Source organism: Panthera onca, chromosome D2 (genome assembly GCF_046562875.1).
Source record: "Panthera onca isolate mPanOnc1 chromosome D2, mPanOnc1 haplotype 2, whole genome shotgun sequence".
Taxonomy (NCBI): Eukaryota; Metazoa; Chordata; class Mammalia; order Carnivora; family Felidae; genus Panthera; species Panthera onca.
Genome location: NC_138349.1, coordinates 56,129,739 through 56,141,855, shown reverse-complemented (window position 1 = coordinate 56,141,855; position 12,117 = coordinate 56,129,739).

Genomic DNA, 12,117 nt, shown 5'->3' with positions numbered 1-12,117 from the left:
TACCACCTGGGCGTGCGTGCTGATGTGCCCCTATCTTGTGCCACGGGGGACATTGCCAGTCTGTCGCTGCGCTGAGCCCGGCTACCGCGGGAGCCCTTCGTGTAGGCGCCGTCGCCGGGTCTGGGAGCAGCGCTGTGGGGCTGGAGAGGTAATTTAAAATGTCCCACCATTGGGAACCTGTGATCAGTCCTCCCAGACCGAAGGGCGTTATCTCAAAGCGGGCCTGCAGTGCTCGAGGGAGAGGGACCCAGAAACCAGCCCCGAGGACCCTCCACCCACCATTACGTCCCCACAGAGTCTAGCATGGGGTCGACACCGCTCTGGGGAGCCTTTGGGCCCTGAGATTCTGAGGGGCACGGCCCCCTCTGCCCCTCTGGAAAACGGCAGTGAAAGCGTTTGCCGTGCCTACCTCTGGAAACAACATGATCAGAAAATGCAAGAGACGACGATGTGGGTGCCTCCCGGGGGTGACATTGCCCCTGGGGTATTCCTGGAGTGGGGGCCTAGGGGGCCCGCTCAGCTAGCGGGACCAGATGAGCTGTTGGGTCTGCCACCGGAGTGGGCCACAGTCAGAGTTTGGGTTCCTGAAAAAGCCCCCAGACCTCCACCTGAGCAGTCCTACCCCTGCTCCAGTCCCCCTGTGACCCTTTCACCCTGCAGGGACTGCTGGCCAGGGCCTTGGGAAGCCCAAGCCACAGCCCTGACTAAACGTTACCCACATCCTGCTTAGGAGGTAGAAAACTGCAGAAAACTGTAAGAAAAAAGCCTAGTAGTCTACAAAGTGGGACTGTTGTTTTTTTTTTTTTTTTTTAGCTTATCAGAGGGGTGAGGTAGTCAGGCAAGCAGGTAAACTCAATTGCAAAGAGTGACAAGCCCGTGTCAGGAGAGAGGGTCCATAGGCTATTTTCGCTTCGGCAGATCACGGGACGAAGTGGTCCACATGTAAGCAGGTGAGAAAATACCAAGTTTGAAAAAACTTTAAAGGTTAGCGTGACGGTTTGGAATCATGACGCACCCCAGGCACAAGGCGGGGTGGGGTGGGGTGGGGGGCTGTATTTACTCATCAGCTCTTGTCCACGGGCCTCTGCTGGATGCATGCGAGAAAGATCTAGAGGAGGACAGTAGGCCCGTGAGATCACCCCTCGGGGCTCCCGCCAAGTTGCAGAGTGCAAATTAAGAAAGCAATACACATTCACAGCGCATCAAGGACACAAACTACCTCTCCGCAGAAAACCCTAAGAATATCTAATGGTAGACTGTTTATGAATCCCAAGACTCGGGGTTAAGATGTCAATTCTACCCCCAGTGACCTGTAAACGCAAGGGCATTCCAATCAAAAATCCAGCAGACTGTTTTTTGTTTGTTTTAGAATTTGGCAAAGTCATTATAAAATCTTTATGGGCATAAAGAGGATTTAGAACAGCCAAAACAATTCTGAAAAGGCACCGAGTGGCAGAATATACACTGATTTCAGGCTTACTGTGAGAACCAGCAGTAATCAAGCCAGTATGACTGGTGTAAGAATCAGCATACGTAACAGTGGGGCACAACGGAGAATCCAGAAATCGACCCACGTGGCCGTAGTGCTGAGGTGATTCAATAGGCGATGCCAGAAAATGGGAGGCTCCGGATGGACAAAAGTAAACCCCCAGCTCTCACGTCATATACAAAGATGGACTCAGTCCAAGCCATCAACTTAAAGGCATGAACTGAAATTATAACACTTCTAGAAGAAAACATGAACAAAAAATACCTTTGTGACTTTGGGTCAAAAGATGGCACAGAAAGCACTCGCCACAAAAGAAGGGGTGGACAAGCTAGACGGGGTCAAAAATGGGAACTTTTTTATTTTTATTTTTTTTAAGTTTATTGAGAGCGAGGGCATGAGCAGGAGTGGGGCAGAGAGAGAGAGAGAGAGAGAGGGGGAGAGAGAGAATCCCAAGCAGACTCCATGCTGTCCGTGCAGAGCCCGACACGGGGCTCAGTCTCACAAACTGTGAGATCATGACCTGAGCAGAAATCAAGAGCCAGACTCATAGCCGACTGAGCCACCCAGGCATCCTAAAACGAAGAAGTATTCCTCAAAAGACGGTGGCAAGAAAGAGAAAACACGAGAGGAAATCTTCTCATATCATCTATCTGGAATTGAACCGCATCCGAAAGACCTCACAGACTCTCAAACCACCCAGTAAAATCTGTGCACTTTACTAGAGGAGACGTCCAATGACACATACACACATGAAGAGAGTCTTTAATGAAATGCAAATTAAGAGCCCAGTGAGGGGCACCTGGGTGGTTCAGTCAAAGCAGGCTCCAGACTCTCAGCTGTCAGCACAGAGCCCGACGCGGGGCTTGAACCCACGAACCGTGAGATCATGACCTGAGCCGAAGTCGGACGCTTAACCGACTGAGCCACCCAGGCGCCCCGATGTGGGCAGATCTTGATAAGAAACATATGCTTCTCCTCAACCTAGTGATGCCTCTCCTCTGTATCCACAAGAGGGGAATGAAAACATTTGTCCACGAAACGACCTGGACACGAATGTCCACAGTGACTTTATTTGAAATAGACTCCAAATGGAAACAACCCAAATGTGTATCCGACAGGGACTGGACAAGTAAATTGTGATGCATCCGTGCGGTAGAATGCCACCGAGCAGTAAAAAAGCATAAACCCCTCGTGTGTACATGCATGCACCCTTTTGGCTGGAACTAAAAAGCGTTGTGCTTCGTGAAAGAAGTCAGACTCAAAAGCCTGAACATTGGGTGATTCCATTCATAGGATAGTTTGGAAAAGACAAGACTGTAAGGACAGAAAACATCACTGGTTGCCAGGGCTGGGGGTGGCAGAGAAGGTGGGCTGGGAAGGGGCACAAGGGAACTTTTTGGAGCGATAGGGATACTCTCGATCTTGATGTGTTGGTGGTTGCACACGTTTGTCACACAGTTTAGAATGAATTTTCTTGTGTGCAAAACCCTGCCTCGGTTAAAAAACAATGATTTTTTAGAAACATTAAATTTTTTTTTTAATTTTAGAGAAGGAGTAAAAGTGGGGAGAAGGGCAGAGGGAGAGGGAGAAGAAAATCTTAAGCAGGCTGTGGGCTCCGCACAGAGCCGGATGCGGGGCTCAATCCCAGGCCCCTGGGATCAGGACCGCGGCCAAAATCAACAGTAGGACTTTCTTTCTTTCTTTTTTTTTTTTTTTTAAATTTTTTTTTTTTAACATTTATTTATTTTTGAGACAGAGAGAGACAGAGCATGAACGGGGGAGGGGCAGAGAGAGAGGGAGACACAGAATCGGAAGCAGGCTCCAGGCTCTGAGCCATCAGCCCAGAGCCTGACGCGGGGCTCGAACTCACGGACCGCGAGATTGTGACCTGAGCCGAAGTCGGACGCTCAACCGACTGAGCCACCCAGGCGCCCCAACAGTAGGACTTTCAACTGACTGAGCCATCCAGGCATCGCCCCCCCCCCCCCCCCCCGCCAAATTTAAATCAAATAACCAAAGTAGTGGAGGATGCTTGGTCCCCCCCAGGACCTCTTAGAACACGCTGCGGTGTTTCCCTAGAGGAAAACATCTTTCCTCCCCCAATTAGGGATTTACCTGATCCCCAGCATCACCGTTTACTAACTGGGTAAATACTTAGATCTGGGAAAGTCACTTTACCTCTCTGAGACTTAGATTCTCTCATCTGTAAAATGGGCATAATTCTTACCTATCAGATTGCTGATCGTATGTCAGGTACTGAGTGCTGTGTCTGGCTCCAGAAGTAATCATTATTCCTTATAATTACAGCATAGTTGGCTCTGCCCACGGAGGCTGCAGGCTACCAGAAGGGTAGCATGGTTCTTTTTGTATTTGTATTTTTCTCTTCTCGTCCCTTGACCCCCAGAGGCACCAGCTGGGCTTCTGGGCTCCCTGCTTCCCTGGCCCTGGCTGGCGCGATGCTGGTTTTCCCCAGGCCACCTTTCTCCAACCTCTGCTTCAGAGCCCTAGGCGTGCTGGTGAGTTGATCTCTGGTTGCCGCAGAAGGCGCGTCTGCCCCCCAGACCGGGCGCCCCTTGCGGGCGGCACTTTCTCTCGATAAATGGAGTACTTGCAGGATACACGGTGACACAGGGAGATGGTGGGTTCTCTGCCTCCCTGCAAGGTCCCCCGGGGCCTTGTCTTCTCACGAGACCCTCCCCGGGCTCTGTCTCCCAGTCCACAGCTCTTTGCATGACTCTGGGAGCTCAGCGGTGAGGGCCCAGCGCGTCCCAGGGCCCATGGAAGGGCCTCGGCCTGCATGCGGTGCTGGCACACATCCACACAGTCCTGGTGCAGGAGGAGGGGCCGGTGGCCCTGAAGACAGGCCCTGTGCCCCGGACGCGCAGTGGAGCACTGCCAGGGAGGTGTCATGGACCCGGTAGAGACCTCCTGATGAAGGGGAGCAAGGGACAAGGTGGCTCAGCCAGTGGGAGGGCCACACCCCGCCCTGGTCAGTGGGCAGAGAGAAGCGGGGCTACAGGAAGCGGCACCCTGAACCCACCGGCAGAGGCCCGACTTCCCCGGGGCCCTTGCCTCCCTCCCAGTCTTGGTCCCTCTCCTTTCCGTAACAATGTCTCCCTGATTTCCTTGTCAGTGTCGCCTCCAGAACTCTCCCTACCACGCCCCCACCCCCCAGACCTGATTGTCTTGTCAGAAAGGACTCTGCTTTGGCCCGCCTTTCCTTCCTACTTCTGGTCTTTCCTCAGGCTGTTGCCAGAAGGAGCTGCCTGCTGCAGTCGTCAGCAGCCCCATCCGTTCAGAGGGGCTGTGCTGTTGGCGGCGAGAGCATGGTCTTTGGAGCCACTGTTGGGGCCAAATCCCAGCCCATTAGCTATGTGCTGGAGCCCCTTCTCTGAGCCTCAGGCTCCCTTCGTAGAGCTGAGAGGGGGGCGTCGAATAAGATCGGACTTCGCAGGACTGGGAACGGTTAGCATCTCCCAGGGCTTCTGCCTCCATGAAGCCCTCGCCCTATCCTCCCAAGGCGAACTTGATGGCCTGGAGAGCGCCAAGGCGGTCAGCCTGGCCTGCTTGCCTTTCTGTGTCCAGCACAAGCCCTACGTTAGAACAGCGTTGTTACATGTATTTCTTTCCATCCCAGAGTTCCTCGGGAAAGAAGAGAGAAGGTATTGTTGGCCAGAGGCGCCTGGGTGGCTTCGTCGGTTAAGCGTCTGATTCTCGGTTTGGGCTCAGGTCATGAGCTCCCTGTTCACGAGATCGAGCCCCAAGTCGGGCTCTGCGCTGCCAGCATAGAACCCGCTTGGGATTTTCTCTCTCTCCCTCTCCCTCTCTGCTGCTCCCCTGCTCACGCACACAGACGCACACACTCTTTCTCTCAAAAATGAATACATAAATTATGAACAAAGAAAGGGTACTCCCGCCTAAAGCCTTGCCTTGCTGTTTACCATTCAAGCCTCTGTCACTCCCCTCGGGAGCCCCCAGCGGCCTCAGCTGCCCTGTCTCTGTGCTGCTGTAGCACCCAGGGCATCCTTTTGGGTGTGACCTATCCGTCTCTACCGATAACCTGAGAACCCCCGAGAGCAGGGGCTGACAGCTCAGAGCCTGGCACACAGCTGGCACACAGTAAATGCTTATTGAATCGTGGGCGGAGGCAGGAAGCACCGAGTGGACAACTCTGGGGGAGTTTCCCATCAGACCCTAGTCTGGACAAAGGGCTCTAGCCTGGGGGCTCCCCCTCTTACCTGAAGGACGTCTCCCCCCTCCTGCAGCTGCAGACACGGTCGCACGGGGCCGACCCGCCCGTGCTGCCGGGGTCACGTCCAAGGCGGTGGGTGACCTTCACGTCCAGCTGGGCTGTCGGCTCAGCACCCCCCTGAATGGTATCCACAGAGGCCTGGAAATCCACTTCCGGGGCAGCCCTGGCGGGGGAGGTCTCCCATTGTAGGGTTCCTGCTCACTCACAGGGAGCCATTAGGCAGATAATCAGGGCCCCACACCCTACCTTGGCCAAGCACTTGCTGAGAGGAAGCTAATAGAAGTCCTGGAACCCCACCACCCATGTGGGGACAGGTCTGAGGGACACCCATTCATCGGGGGGCTCAGGCCCTCCATCCCAACCTCAGGGACCAGGCTCGGAATCTCTCCCTCCCTCGCCCGGGTTTTCGGTTTCTGTGCCCAAAGGCTCACATCCACCTGAACGGACACATCTAGGCCCAGCTGGCCTGCACACTCCTCACTGCCATGCAGCCCTGACTGCAGTGTGGGGGCCTGTGGGAGCCAGGGGGAGCTCAGGTGGTCCCCCCGCATCCGCAGGCCTGGGCTCATGCAGTTCCCCTGCCTTTTCTTTACTCTTCTTTCAAGACTGGGACCAGGTGTCACCTCCCTAGGAAGCACGGGTGAGTTAGTGGCACTGTCTGTGTGCATCTGAAGCTGTCTGCATCCCCTGCCTTCACGTCCCTCATGGTCTCATGAGTTTCACCTGACTATCCCCTCCCCTGGGCTGGGGCTCCTTGAGGGCAGGGGCCAATTTTTCATTACGCAGTCATTCAATCAGCAAACGCTTATTGAGTACCTACTGGGTACACCGGGACCACAGAGAGGTGAACGAGACAGATGTGGTCCGTCCCCACGGGGAGCTTATAGTTTGAGGGGGAGGCAGATAACGAACGAGTCAGGAATGAAGTGAGGAAGATCCTTACAGATCACGGAAGGGCTAGGAGGAGCCACACCGGACAACAGGGTAGAGAAGAAAGGGGTCAGCTGTCCTTGGGTAGGATGGTCGGGGGCCTCTCAGAGGGAGCGGTAACTGTGCTGAGACCCGGGGATGGGAAGGAGCGGCAGGCAAGGGCTGGAAGAGCGTCGTCACCGCTGGGAACAGCATGAATGGGTCCATGGCTCCCTGGCTTGTCAGAAAACCCACGTATTGTCTGAGTGAGGACCAAGGGAGGGCCTCACAAAGAATGAGATGGCAGCAACAGCGGGGCCTGTGGCCAGGGCAGGGTGTTGCGCAAGAGAATGATGGAACACGGTTTTGAAGTCCTCTTCGCAGGGAACGAAGAGGAAGTCAGGAGCAAAGACGCTGCCGTTAGCTCAGAAACGGTGGTGGCCTGGACCAGGGGGTAGCAGAGGAGGAGGAAGGAAATGAGAGTCAGGTGTTGGGGAGGGATTGGCTGTGGGGTCAAGGGTGATGCCCTTGGGCGAATGAGGCATCGTGCTGGAACAGCCGGGTCATGATGCGCTAGGACTGAGGTGTGGGGGAGCCCTGGAGGGAGCCCTGTTGAGAGGCAGGAGCTCGGGGGCAGAGGGGAGGGCTAGACAGGTAGGTGTGGGGGTTCTCAGCTTATTAGGGGTATCTGACAGCAGGATGCTGGAAGGATGGCCACCGGGAAAGAGCCGTCAGGGGTGAGCGGACGGCCCGGGCAGGAGCCCGGTGAGTCTCTGACGGTTAAAAATCAGGCGCCTGGGGCGCCTGGGTGGCTCAGTCGGTTAAGCATCCGACTTCAGCTCAGGTCACGATCTCGCGGTCCGTGAGTTTGAGCCCTGCATCGGGCTCTGGGCTGATGGCTCAGAGCCTGGAGCCTGCTTCTGATTCTGTGTCTCCCTCTCTCTCTCTGCCCCTCCCCCGTTCATGCTCTGTCTCTCTCTGTCTCAAAAATAAATAAACGTTAAAAAAAAAAAAAAAATCAGGCGCCTAAGCAGTGTGTGTTCGCCCGGTGCAGGACCCTGCTGGCCACAAGATGACAGCAAGGGCCAGATGGGCCTAGGGAGACCTTCAGGCATGTGTTACAGGTTGAATTGTGTCCCCTCTCCCACTCATGTGCTGAGCACCCAACCCCAGTACCTCAGAATGTGTCTTTATTTGGAAATAGCATCATCGTAGGTGTGATTAGACAATATGAGGTCAAACCAGAGCAGGGTGGGCCTCTAATCCAACGTGACTGGTGTCACCCTAAAAGGGGAAATTTGGACCCAGAGACACGCACACAGGGAGAGGTCATGTGACCATAAAGGCAGAAATAGAAATCCGAGGAGGATCTCTAAGCCAAGTAAGGCTGACAATTGTTGCCAAACCGCCAGAGGCTAGGGGAACGGCCCGGATCCAACTCTCCCTCGCAGCCCTCAGCAGGCACCCCACCCCACCGACACCTGGTTCTCAGACTGCTGGCCTCCAGAACTGGGAGACAAGAAATTTCTGTTGTTCAAGTCACCTAGTTGGTGGTATTTTGTTATGGTGGCTCTAACAAAGTAGCAAACTGGCCAAGAAATTCAGAAAGGAAAAAAAAAAAAGTCACATGCCAGCTTCCCAGAAAACTGTGAACTTGCTGAGGCTGAGGGCACTGTGTGACCTTGGGCAAATCACGTGCCCTCTCTGGGCCTTTCCACCCCTGACACACTGAAGAGCGGTTCTGAAGTGAGCCATATGCTGAGTGGAGAAAAGCCACCGAGAAGGAAGACGGGCTGGGTAGATGGGGGAAGTCCAGGGAAAGAGGAAGGAGCCAGAAGGGAAAGCAGCAGATGCCGAGAGCCAGGGCGAGGCTGGGCCCTATGAGGTCTGTGACTAGCTGGTGCGGAACCGCACAGGGTGGCCATGGCCCTGGCCGTCCCGTAACGACGTCCCTGGCTCTGCTCGGTGCAGGACGAGGGACATAGTTCCAGGGAGACGGATGTTCCTGTGCCCGCCGGGGGCAGCGACATGGCCTGGCTCACCTCCTACTAACAGAGGCCACTTCTCCGCAGGTGCTCCCGAGTGTCCGGGGCAGCCACAGACTCCAGCAGCGTGCCCTGCTCCGGGCTGGGAAAGTCCGGGAACCCCGAGTGTGGCCAGGGGGGCCTCTGACCGAGCAGAAGTGGAGGTGCCCACCAAGAAGGGGCTGGGGCGGGGGCGTAGGTGAGACCCGGGACGAGGGCACGCGTTGGAGGCCGAGAGGGTAGAAGGAGGGCTCTGCAAGGATTCTGAGTGGGCTGCCCTCTAGGGGTGTCAAGGTCCCAGCTCAGGGGCAAATCCTGGGGGGAAAGGAGCTCAGGGGATTGTTTTACCTGTGTCTGAGCAGTTAGATGGAGGGAGGGGCCTCTTAAGAGGCCTTGGCTATGCCACTTGGGAGGACATTGATACAAGGCAGGGTCCACCAGCACTAGGACTGCCAAAGCCTGCGAGGTGCTGTTGAAGTGCGAGGGGTGATATCTAGGGGCTTCTGCAGAGCTGATGGGGAGGTGGGCGGGAGGGGACCCTTGGTAGAATGGCAGGGGCTGACAGCACAGCTCTTCCCTGGGACCCACACATCTCCAGAGATCCCAAATGCACATCATGATTGGATTCCTCATTGCAGTTGGTGTAGGAGTCCAATTCTGCATCTGGGTTAACGTGAAGGGTGCAGCAGGGGGCAGAGGCCGAGGGGCCCGAGATGCCGTCTGCAGGAGCTCCGGGAATCTGTAGGCTAGGGAAATTGGGAAGGTTCCTGGAATGCCACGGCAGGGGGTGGAGCGTCCCAGAGCCACACGGGACTAAATACTGGGCAGGGGCTCTGGACCAGGAGCCTGGAATGCTGTTTTCTGCCACGTGTGTTAATACTGAACTTGGGTCTGACGTCGGCAGCTTGTCAGTTTGCGAGGTGCTGTCACTAAATGATTTTGTTCTGTTTTATTCTCCCACTTTATACGTGTGGACGTCGATGTCCTGAGAAGTAAAGGGACCAGTAAAGGGAAGGTGTTTGGAGCTGGAATGGGCACCCAGGTGCAGGTGGGGCTCTGTCCCTTTCAGGCCAGGAGGGAAAGGATTTGTCTAAGTCCCCTGGACTGGAGAGACACAGGTGACTCCAAGGGCCGTTCTGAGGGACACCTACTCCCTGCCTCACTTCAGGTGCCCGAGGGCTTGGGGGAAGGCAGAGGTGTGGCTGGGGATGTGACCATAGGGGAGAGAAGAGGGGCATTATGGCTGGGACAGTGCCCAGGGACCCCGCTTCCACTGCCTAGAAAATCCCAGGGCCTCCACCTCAAGTCTTTTCTTCTTTAAGAAATTATACAAGAAATTATATGCTCATTATTGAAAAAAAAAATCTGGAAACCAGATGAGAAAAAAAATCCATATTCCTACTTAGCAGCAATCACTGTTACCCATTTGGTTATCCTTCTAGACACATGCAGATATGTGCACGTATGTGCATGCGTGTGTGCACGTGCACGCATACTCACACGCGCCTGGACGCTATCGTGCATGCCATCAGAAATAGGCCTCCCTCCCCCTCCGCCCCTGCGGCGATGTAAGAGGGACAGCTTGCCAATCTGAAACATGTCAAGCCGCCTTTTCATCCTTAATGACACATAATACCCCATTATATGGCTAGATGATCATTTATCTAACCAAATCCTCTGGTACTGGAAATTTACATTGTTTTAAAATTTTGCTATCATAAACAATGACATAGGGTAAGTCTGTTTCCACTTACCTGGTTTTTCTTAGGAGACATATCCAGAAGTGAATCTGAGTGAAAAATGTACCCAAACCACAGTCGGAGGGCCCTGAACGTATATTTCCCGATTAAGGCAATTGGGAAAGAGTGTTCCAGAAAGGCTGTTCAGATTTTAGTCTCTCCAATGGTATAATAGGACTGTAGCCCAAACATTCTAAATTTGGATTTTCATCATCTTCTCTCAGAACTCTTAGAGAAGTCTTAGGCATCCAAATGGATGACATTGCCAGAACTTTTTGAATTTACTGTCTGCACGGCAAGAACTTGGCATTCATAGCGATGTTCCCAGAAGCCTAGCGCATTTGAGGGGCCTTCTGGATCACCACCACAGCTGATCTCATCTTGCTAAGCGGTCAGCAGGATAGAGGGGGACAGAATACTGGTCGAGGAGGCAGGATACCCAGGTTCTAGTCCGACTCTGCCTGTCTTCACGTCGGACCACCTGTCACCCGTCACCTGCAAGACAGCGAAAAACATCTCTGGCCCGATCCTTTCATGGGGCCGTTGTGAAGATGGTGTGGGAGAGTGGCCAGGAGAAGTTTTTGTGTTAGCCTGTTCCTTGTGTAATGAGTCGCCCAGAAAATAGGTATGGTAACAGTAATGTGGTTTGCATTCTAGATGAATGTTTGGAAATGGGTGCTTGAGTGTAGGGGTATATATTGCTAACATTTATTGAACACATACTATGTGCCAGGCACTGTGCTACGCCCTTCACCTAATATCTCACTAAATCCTTACGACAACCCTACGAAGTTGGTGCCGCTCTTATCCCCACTTCACAGATGAAGAACTGAGGCTCAGAGAGGTTGACTCACTTGCCTAAAGCCACACAGCTAGCAAACAGTAGACACAGTCTCCACATAAGCAGTCGAAGAGAGGCCATGCAGTTGACAAAACACAAGCCTGGGATTCTGTATGTGGGACAGCCTGTGTCATCCAGTAAGTGACAGTGTTCACTAAAAGGGCTCGATCTCAGATAACCCACTTACTGATTAATCTAATGCTCTGGCTGGGAACAGTTCTACCGAAGCGGAAGCTGAGAGAGTAACGAAGGAACTGAGGAGTGTCACACGATGAACGGCTGAGCCCGGCTGTGAAGCCACCAAATCTGTCCTTCCGCCACACCAAGCAACGGCAGACCTGGAACATGGTCGGGGCACAACAGTCCCAGCCGCTAGCTAAAACCAGGCAGTCAATCGACGCTTTTTGCAACGAATGGAATTAGATCTCCTGCTGCTCGTTTTCTGTAACTTAGAAGGAAATGCAACAAAATATACTTCACGCAGAACTTCCCTGACCTGTGGGTGAAACCTTCCATTCTCCAGGGCTCAGCAATTGAACTAAAAGCTCACTCAGCAATTGTTCCGGCCATAAGCGTGCCGGATTGTCTCAGGGCCTTGAGGCCACTGCTATGTCCATGTGGAGCAGAAGGGGGTGGCGAGCTGGAGAGTGAGGGGTGGAGGGGCCAGAAGAAGCAGAACAGCCCATAATGGACAACATGTGTGCTGGAGCAGGGCTCCCAGCCTCAGGGCAAATCTTGTAACCGAACGTAGGCACTATGGTGGGTGGGGACCCATGCCAGGCAGAACAGGGATCCACTGTTTCCATAGCTTCTGATATTTCCGGAAGACACTCCAAATCTTGATTTTTAAGTTGTCGCAAGAC